A 9175-nucleotide genomic window follows, 5' to 3' on the forward strand; every position below is an offset into this window, starting at 1 on the left:
GGCGGGGCCAGAGTGGGGATTTGGGGAGGGATCCAATGGGCCAGAGAGCAGGCGGAGTCGGGGCAGGGCTGGGGCTGAGTTGGGGGCATGAGCCCCTTTCGCCTGTTCACCGGAGTGCAAAATATTGGGACAATTTGCGTCCCAACCGAACATTGGGACAAACAAGTAAAATCAGGATGTCTTGTCACCCTGGCAATGAACCCTGTAAGAGCTGACTCTTTTATAGTCTTTAAAAAAAACAAGTGATGTCATTGGCAATTACTGACTTCAGTGAAAAACCAATTTGAGACAGTTCACCCTTCTTTCTTGTCTTAATCCAGATAAGAGTTACAACCTCTTTTGTTCCCAAGGTCTTTCCTCTCTAGTTTCCCTTCCTTCATGCTGACCAACAGTTTTTCCTTTGCACCTGTGTTCACATAGGCCCTAATTTTTGAGATAGCACTGGTATGTGGGGTGCAAAGGTTCATGTTGGCTCCTTCTAAGACAGATTCTCTTTGTCTTCTTTAAAATCATCTGCCCTCACCCTTATCGGTCAGGGGCCTTCTTTTTAGAAACATCTCTTTATTTTACTAGTTATTTGTTTGCACCATGCATCCTCCCTGCTCCAGTCCTGCTGTCCTTATAGCTCATTATTTTCAAGGCCTTCCTGCCACTTGCTAATCAGGGCCTTTCTTTTCAACACATTTTCTTAATCAGTTTAAGCAATCGAATTCTTTAATTTCATATAATTTCATTTCTACCCTAGTGACTTGAGAGGATGGGGGTGCTTCACTCAGTAGCCAACCTAAGCTGTATTTGATTGATCTGGGCATGTTAGTCACAGCACAGGCAGGGGCTCGTGTGTGTGTCTTATGCCTTGCTCTTCATTATCATGAGGAGCCTCAATCAGATGATATATAATCCCACCACCCACCTAGGGCAGCAAAGAACATGGCTATCATTGCCAAGAGGAGGAGGAAGAGACCTTGGGCGGCAGGGAGGGAGAGAGAGAGAGAGAAAGAATAGGAGAAAGTGCTGAAAGGGGCAGCAGAGAAAGAAGAAGAAAGGCACTTATGTATTCCCTATATGTATAGCTGGAACAATCCCCAACACAGAACTAAAATGGTTGGATGGTTTGTAGGTCACATGGTTCCCTCCTTTCAGAATCTGCCAATGTGCTCCTGAACCATGCTGGCCACGTTAGCTAGTGCAATCACTGTGTGTTAAACAGCTGCCAGGTTCCACCTCAGAGGTAGCTCCATTTTAGTTGAGACTATAATTATTACTGTGAATGTGTACACATGTAATAGAGTTATTACATATGCGGAGCTCTGGGAAATGGGAGGTTAGTGTGGGGGGATGGGTGATATCAAATATTAGCTTGGTCTATAGGAGCTCCATTTGTGTGTACAAAATCAGAACATCAGGAGACCCAAGAAGTGGGAGTTGAAGGGAATTAGGAGCTTGCTAGGGGACTAGAAGGTTGCAGTGCATGTATCAAGAGTTGGGGTGTTGCTGGGTGGTAAATGGCAGTGATCACTGGGGCATAGCTCTAGTGTTTAGGGGTTGTGTAGAGTCATTGGGTGAAACCTTGGCTCCACTGAAGTCAATGGGAGTTTTCTCATTGTCTACAATGAAGCCAGATTTTCACCTGTTTTGTTCTGGAGATGAAAGGAAGAGGTTTCTGGGCTAAGAATCTGCCCCTCTGTGTGTGTAGGTGTGATGTAAAACTGAGTATTACTGTATATGCATGAATTTAAAAAAGGACTTATACAGACTATGAATGTAATTGTCAAGATCCCTGAGTTTTATTTAACAGCATTACATAACAACACATAATACATTTAACAATATTCTTGGCTCTGGAGACAGCAGGCATGCAGCTGCATCACATTGCCTTTCAGGAATGGACGGTGAAGAGCCCACGTGAACTCGGAGGGCAGTGCTTGAGCATGGTGATGTGCCGTGATTGGTGCGTGTGAACAGAGCACAGGACCAGGCTGTCCATGGGAACAAAAAGAACAAAACACCTTTATGTTTCTCTGATCCCTGGGTTGACATGGGGCCAGCGTGATCCATGGTAAAAATAAGAGCAGCCTGATGAGCATCCACACAAAAGGAAAAGACGATATGGACTATTTCCCTCTCACTTGGCAGAATTTCTAGTTAGAACCCAGCAAAACCAGAATCACTTACTGAACACTGAGTATTCTAAAATGCTTCAAGTCTGATTTTTTTATATCTTGTCTTGCATATGGAGGATCTCAAAATGCTTTAGTGTTTGAGAAAGCAGTCCATGCCCTCGCGTGCTTTCCATCCATCTTCCTGCCCCTTACAGCTCTAGTTAGAGCAGCCTTGGGGCAGTTCCACTGGACCAGGATCACCGGAGCACAGTGTGCTGACCAGGTATAGATAAGTCTTGCACACAGGGGACACGACACAACTCCAGAGTAACCATTCCTCTTTAAATTCACATCCTACCTTATTCCAGAATAACTTTCATGCTCAGACAACCCCTAAGAGCCCAGAAGTGGGTGGTTTTGAGCCTAACTATGTAGTTTTTCTACTACCAGGAATTCCTCTATGCAAAAGGAATCCTTAATTGCCTTTTAAAACCAGCTTTTGTCCCATATGCACTGCAAGAGTGGCCAAAGGGGATAAAGCAAGGATGGGGATTTGGCCTAAAAGAAGGAGAGATGGGCCTGAATTGGAATCCAGATCCAAAAAACTTAAATTCTGGGGAAATTCACAGCTTGGGTTCATCTCTTGGAGTTAAATTAGAACTCTGGATCCAAAACCCCTCCAACTTTGGGGGAAATTCAAATTCAGGTCCAACTTCTCACCGAGGCCCATCTTTAAAATTGAGAGGTGAGGTAATAAGGTACTAAAATTTTGCGACATAGTTCAGGTTGTCCTGCTTGAAGAAACGTTAACCTCATCTGTGTCCAAAATGAACCATTTCCTCCCAGCCCTGCCCCAAAAGTCCAGGGGAGGTGGCCACCTTATACAAGCTGGAGGCTTTAATATCATTCCTGTACCCCAGGTGAGAAAGGCCAGGATAAAGTCTGAGCAACTGTAATCTGAAAAACGCAGAGTCCATTGCAAGTATTGCAGACTGTCAGAAACGAACTTACAGGTGGTGTGGGGGAGGTATAAAATCATTAACATTTTGGGAGCAGTAGCTTTAATGTAATGCGAAAAAGTGAGCCTGAAATTGCTTTTGGAATCTAATACGTTTTTGCATATGACCCTTGCCTGTTTTTCAGTAGTCAGTGTGAGTCAGTTACATGACTCTGAATTCAGAACTATTGTTATTACACTGCCTGAGACAAATAAGACAGGATTCTACGGTACAATAAGAATATAACTTGATATATTACCACCTTTCATACCCCTGGTATTTCAGAGCATTTACAATAATGAATTAAAAGCTGGAAGTACAATGACTTTTTAGGCAAGTACAGCAGGCTTTATGCTCTCAGCTAGAGCTCCCATTAGAACCTGGTTTAATGAGGAAAGAAAAATAGTCCTGGATGTTGACGTTTATTTCTCTGCTCATCTCAAAAAGGCTATGAGCCTGACTTCCACCTGCACAGCCAACAGAGATGGGCAGAAGGAATCTCATCTTTAAATACCATCCCAGGGTCGGTACAGTGCCTTGGTATTGTACAACATAGCATATGAGCTCAAGCACCAGTCTGGAACATGACCTTGTGATTTCCTGGTCTACAGGCTACTGCAGTGCAAATTGATCCAAATATACCTGCTCTAGAGATACAATGTTGCATTCATTTGTATGATAATTGCTGCCCAGGCACTGTAAGAATGGCTGGTTCATCCTGTGTTTCTAGAGATATGATATAGTTAGAGCTGAGGAGTTGACAAGCTCAGATGGGATCTGCTGTGGCCTTAAAAATGGGACATTCTTGCCGGGGAAAAATTTCTAGTAAACCAACTCTAAGACATACAATAAATGTACTTACTCCTGCCTTCTGGATCCATGACTATCAGCATTGGCTGGCAAAAACCCAAAGCAAAACTCAGCCAGAACCACGGAGCTACTTATGGTTTTGACTGAAAACTGTGCAAAAAATGCAGTTTCTCTCACAATTTGAGGTTGAAACTATAAATCTTTCCTCAACACCCAGGGGGAAGGCTGGTCATGGGGAAAGTCAGCCCACTGTCACTTGAAAATTAGCCTTGGTTTGCCCAAATGCTTTGTGAAGCATTTGGGAAACCTGGGCTGAGATTTCGGTTTGTAATGATATAAAAGGCTGGAAAAAGGATTCACATAGTTCTCCTTAGAAGCCACAGCTTCTGTCAAATATAGTTACAGCTCCCTGTGGGTTTAGATCTAGGCCATCTTACAATGAAGGTAGATTCTATTATATTTAAATACTCACTCCGCTACCAGCTTGCATGGTGAAGGTGCAGCTACTAAACCAGGTCAGTGACTAATTGAGGGTGTTTCATACTAACCCCCCAAAACATGGCAAATCTGACACTACTAAAACAGATCCTAACCTGCAGCCTGACATGTCTCGTGTTGGGGCTCCATACAGGTAGACAGTCAGCACTGGGGCCTGAGGATGGTGATTAGTTGAGGGTGACCTTTGCCACATGCTGTGTTTGAAGACCAAGGAGAGATCTGTATGATTGTAATGAATATTGGGTGTGCTTCTTGTTTGGTTAGTGTGTTGCTTGCTAAAGGATAACTAGGGTAAGTCAGCCTTCCCTAGTTTTGCACATCTGCAGGGACCAAGGTCAGTGACTTCTGATAACCAGTCACTGGTACATAACTAACAATACAGGCGTCAATACTGAAGTTTTACCTCCACTCTGCTCTGATCAACAGGCTGGCTGGGGTGGTGGGAGGAGAATCAAAGCAGGGAAAATGAAATATCAAACTTTGGAGGGGTTAAAAACCTCAGTCCTGATGCTGAAGGAGATAGAAGGAGGTAGTGACTGCAGGGGAGCAGATTGACTCTTCACGCCCAGAGACTGAAGTGTCTGGGATAAGTTAGACCTACCTATAGCTTAGGTAAAACAAGATGCATAATGGCTTGTTTATTGTTTTAGCCCTTTTCTCTGAATGCTGTGTTCCTGGCAATTAGGGGACGTCTTGGATGATTGGAAAAAGGCAAATATAGTGCCCATCTTTAAAAAAGGGAAGAAGGAGAATCCAGGAAACTACAGACTGGTCAGCCTCATCTCAGTCCCTGGAAAAATCATGGAGCAGGTCCTCAAGGAAAATATTTTGAAGCACTTGGAGGAGAGGAAGGTGATCAGGAACAGTCAACATGGATTCACCCAGGCAAGTCATGCCTGACCAACCTGATTGCCTTCTATGATGACATAACTGGCTCTGTGGATATGGGGAAAGCAGTGGATCTGATGTATCTTGACTTTAGCAAAGCTTTTGATATGATCTCCCACAGTATCCTTGCCAGCAAGTTTAAAAAGTATGGGTTGGATGAATGGACTATAAGGTGGATAGAAAGCTGGCTAGATTGTCAGGCTCAATGGGTAGTGATCAATGGCTCCATTTCTAGTTGGCAGCAAGTATCAAGTGGAGTGCCCCAGGGGTCGGTCCTTGGGCCAGTTTTGTTCAACATCTTTATTAATCTGGATGATGGGATGGATTGCACCCTCAGGAAGTTTGTGGATGACACTAAGCCTGATGGGGAGAGGTAGATACGCTGGCAGGGAGGGATAGGGTTCAGAGTGACCTAGAGGATTGGGCCAAAATAAATCTGATGAGGTTCAACAAGGACAAGTGCAGAGTCCTGAGGGTTCCAAAGAGGATGGAGCTTGGCTGTTCTCAGTGGTGACAGATGACAGAAGAAGGAGCAATGGTCTCAAGCTGCAGTGGGAGAAGTCTAAATTGGATATTGGGAAACACTATTTCACTAGGAGGGTGGCAAAGCACTGGAACGGGTTACTTATGGAGGTGGTGGAATCTCCATCCTTAGTGGTTTTTAAGGCCTGGCTTGACAAAGCCCTGGCTGGGATGATTTAATTGGTGCTGGTCCTGCTTTGTGCAGGGGGTTGGACTAGATAACCTCCTGAGGCCTCTTCCACCCCTATCTTCTATGATTCTATTGATGTAAATGAACAGTACTTTCTTTTGGAGAAGCTGTTCTGAGTCACTATATTCCCTACTGGTTACAGGTCCTGAAAGGAATCTGTGCAGGTATCTGAACACAGCTGGACCTATGGAATGATCATGGCTGTTATACAAGGGTGCTGTAGCATAGAAACGCAGTCTAAAAGGGAGGGTGAATCACACAAGTCCTCCTGAGAGAAGTGAAGATGCAGGGCCTGCCACTTGGAAGGGGAACTATGGAGAGGCAGAGGTTAAAAGGTATAGCTAGTCCTGAACTGACACTCTATCTGCAGGTCCATCCTAAGATCTGCACTATGTGCAGGTGTATTCCACTCTTACCCTTACCTCAAACATTTAGGAATGAAACTCATCTCTCTCCTCACTCTCTGCAGGTCTGTCAGCCCAGGCCTCTTGCCTGGCTCAAACAATCCTACATCCCTTGGAGAATCTCCCCCATCCCAGCTTCTTCTCTGACCCCAAGACACTCAGACTCACAGCAGCCAATTCCTTTTATACCAGGAGCCACCTCGGGCCTATACTCCTTTGATCTTAATCTCATGACCCTACCCAGACACATGATGCCTCTAATCAGAGTCTCACCTGGGCTGTCTCAGCCCTATGCTGCAGGGGAAAAACAGGCATAGAGGAAGCTGTGACCCAAACTCCCTCAAGGGGCCAACTCACGCTGACTGTACAAACACATCTGGGTGGGGAGCACGTCCTTAGAGCTTACAATATAATTTAAGACAAGACACAACAAGTGAGAGGAACAATAGGAGGGAAGGAAGATGAGAGCAGGAAAGTAACAACTGTGATTCTCAAAGAGTTATAGGGAAATTATAGGCTTAATTCCCTTTGCCTCCTTAGAAAATCCCATAAGATCACATAGTTGCATAGGTTAGTTATTGCACAAACTGCTGGTTCAAAATCATTCAAGAGTGGTGGTTTTAAAGATACACAATCCCCACTGGCTTCCCACTTAGCCATTATGAGCTATTAATTTCCTGTAGGAATCACAGTACAAGTGGGTCTCAAGAAGAGGTTTGAAGAATGAAAGGACGGTGGCTTTGCGAATTAGGTTGGGAAGGGCATGCCACACATAAGAGGCGTGGAGGAAAGCCAAACCCACTTATGGAGAAGCGGACAAACAGGCAGTCCCTGTGATGGAACAGAAAAGGTGACTCAGTAAGTTCTGCTTCTAAGTGCAGTACAATGTTTGTCTGCTAACAACTGCTTCTAGCACGGCCTGATGGAGAAGTTAAAGTTATTTGACTTGTGTTTATTTTTATTTCTTCAACTGCATTGCTTAATGTAATTTAATGCTTAAATAATCCCAAGTAGTCTTCCAAGTTAACACCTCATTAAAACAAGCAGAATTCATGCTGCTGCCTCTCTTCATCTGGTTAGAGACAGGTGTTTTCTGAAAGGGCTGGTTTAATAGGGTCAGACAATATATATGGGGGAAATCTATCATAACTGACAGGGCTAAATCTAGCCAAAGGTCTCAGCTTGGGCCCATCTCTCTAACTTAGATCCAGACAAAAATCCTAAATCCTGTGAGTTGGATCATCTGTCCAATATGAGGGGTGCAGATAGTTCCCTACACGCAGATCCCCTTTCCTCTGTGAGCAGGGGTCAGACAACACTGTGGAACCTTCTCCTGCTCCCCTCCAACCCTGCAGAATCCCCTCTGTGGCTGGAGATGGGGAGGCCAAGGACATGGGCAGGGGCTCCCCACAAGCCCAGTGGTGAAGCGGTCAGTGTTGATGTGTCTGGGACTGCGCTAACTCTTCCCTAGGCCTCTTCCCATGGGGGAAACCCCCCAAAGGGCAGCAATAGCTGGGGGGAAATCAGCCATTCCTATGGAAGAGCTGGTGCAGAGAGAGGCCCTAGGCATCTGGGTAAAGGGGCCAACCCCTTTGGGAGTTCCCCCAGGATCCACAGAGTTTGTGGGAGAAATTACTGCCCATTCCATAGGAGGGAACAATCCCAACCTTGGAGGGAACAATCTGAAGGCCCCTTCACTCCTCCTCTCCTCTCAAATATCCCTGCTAGGTTTTCTGACACTTCTCCCTTGCTGACACCCCATGAAGTGGTGTCAATGATTCGGGACGAGCAGGGCCATTGTTCTTAAAGTGAAGCATCGGTTTGTAGTAACCAGAGCAAGGCCATAGAATGCCCCTGAAGCTCTCTACTGGGGACTTTTCTGGGCATACTTTGCACTGGACCTATCTCACCTTTGTTTTTATATATCTAGAATTGAGCGATAGTATAGTCTTGAGCCTGTGAGTGCTTCTGAACCAGGACAAGAGTGTTTGGAAGCTAGATGGAAAGTTAAACTTTGTGTGTGTTTTTTTTAAATCCCTCCTTGAATTAGGTGATTCCAAAAAACCTCCATGTAAGTGATGCTTCAGGGTAGACATGCATTATCCACTAATGCTAGCTCGCTGCTGCCAGAAACAATGTCTTTTAAAGGCAAGCTTTCTAGGAATGATGTGATAATACAGTAGCCCTCCAATCTACATCTCCATATTGATAGATAAGTGAGAGTTTTGCTGAAGTATCTTTACTAGAATTCAACTCATTTCTGGGGTACCATTAATACAAAGGTGATATTTTATAACCCTCTCCAATGACCATAGGTGCTGACTCTGTGGATGCTCCGGGACTGGAGCACCCATGGAAAACAACAGTGGGTGCCCAGCACCCACCAGCCACCCACCAATCAGTTGTTCGGTGGCTCCCTCTGATAAGCTGTTCAGCACTCGGGGAGGGGGGGTGGGAAGAGGCCAAGCAAAGGTGAGGCATGCTCTGGGAGCGGGTGGAGCAGAGGCAGGAAGAGGTGGAGTGAAGATGGGCTTTGGGGCAATGGATGGGACCTTGGGGCAGAGAGTGGGCTGGACCAGCCACCTAGAAAAATGAAAGTTGGCACCTGTGCCACATGCCTGTGACTGTCCTCATGTGGATATGAAATGATAAAACTAAAATATTGAAGAAAAATCCTGCAGAGTGCTTCTTTAAAGCTATATATATCTGCTCCAAGAACCATAACCCAAAAGAATATCTTTAGTGTGAAAAGAAGTGGCACAA

The sequence above is a fragment of the Gopherus evgoodei genome, chromosome 2 (genome assembly GCF_007399415.2).
Source record: "Gopherus evgoodei ecotype Sinaloan lineage chromosome 2, rGopEvg1_v1.p, whole genome shotgun sequence".
Taxonomy (NCBI): Eukaryota; Metazoa; Chordata; order Testudines; family Testudinidae; genus Gopherus; species Gopherus evgoodei.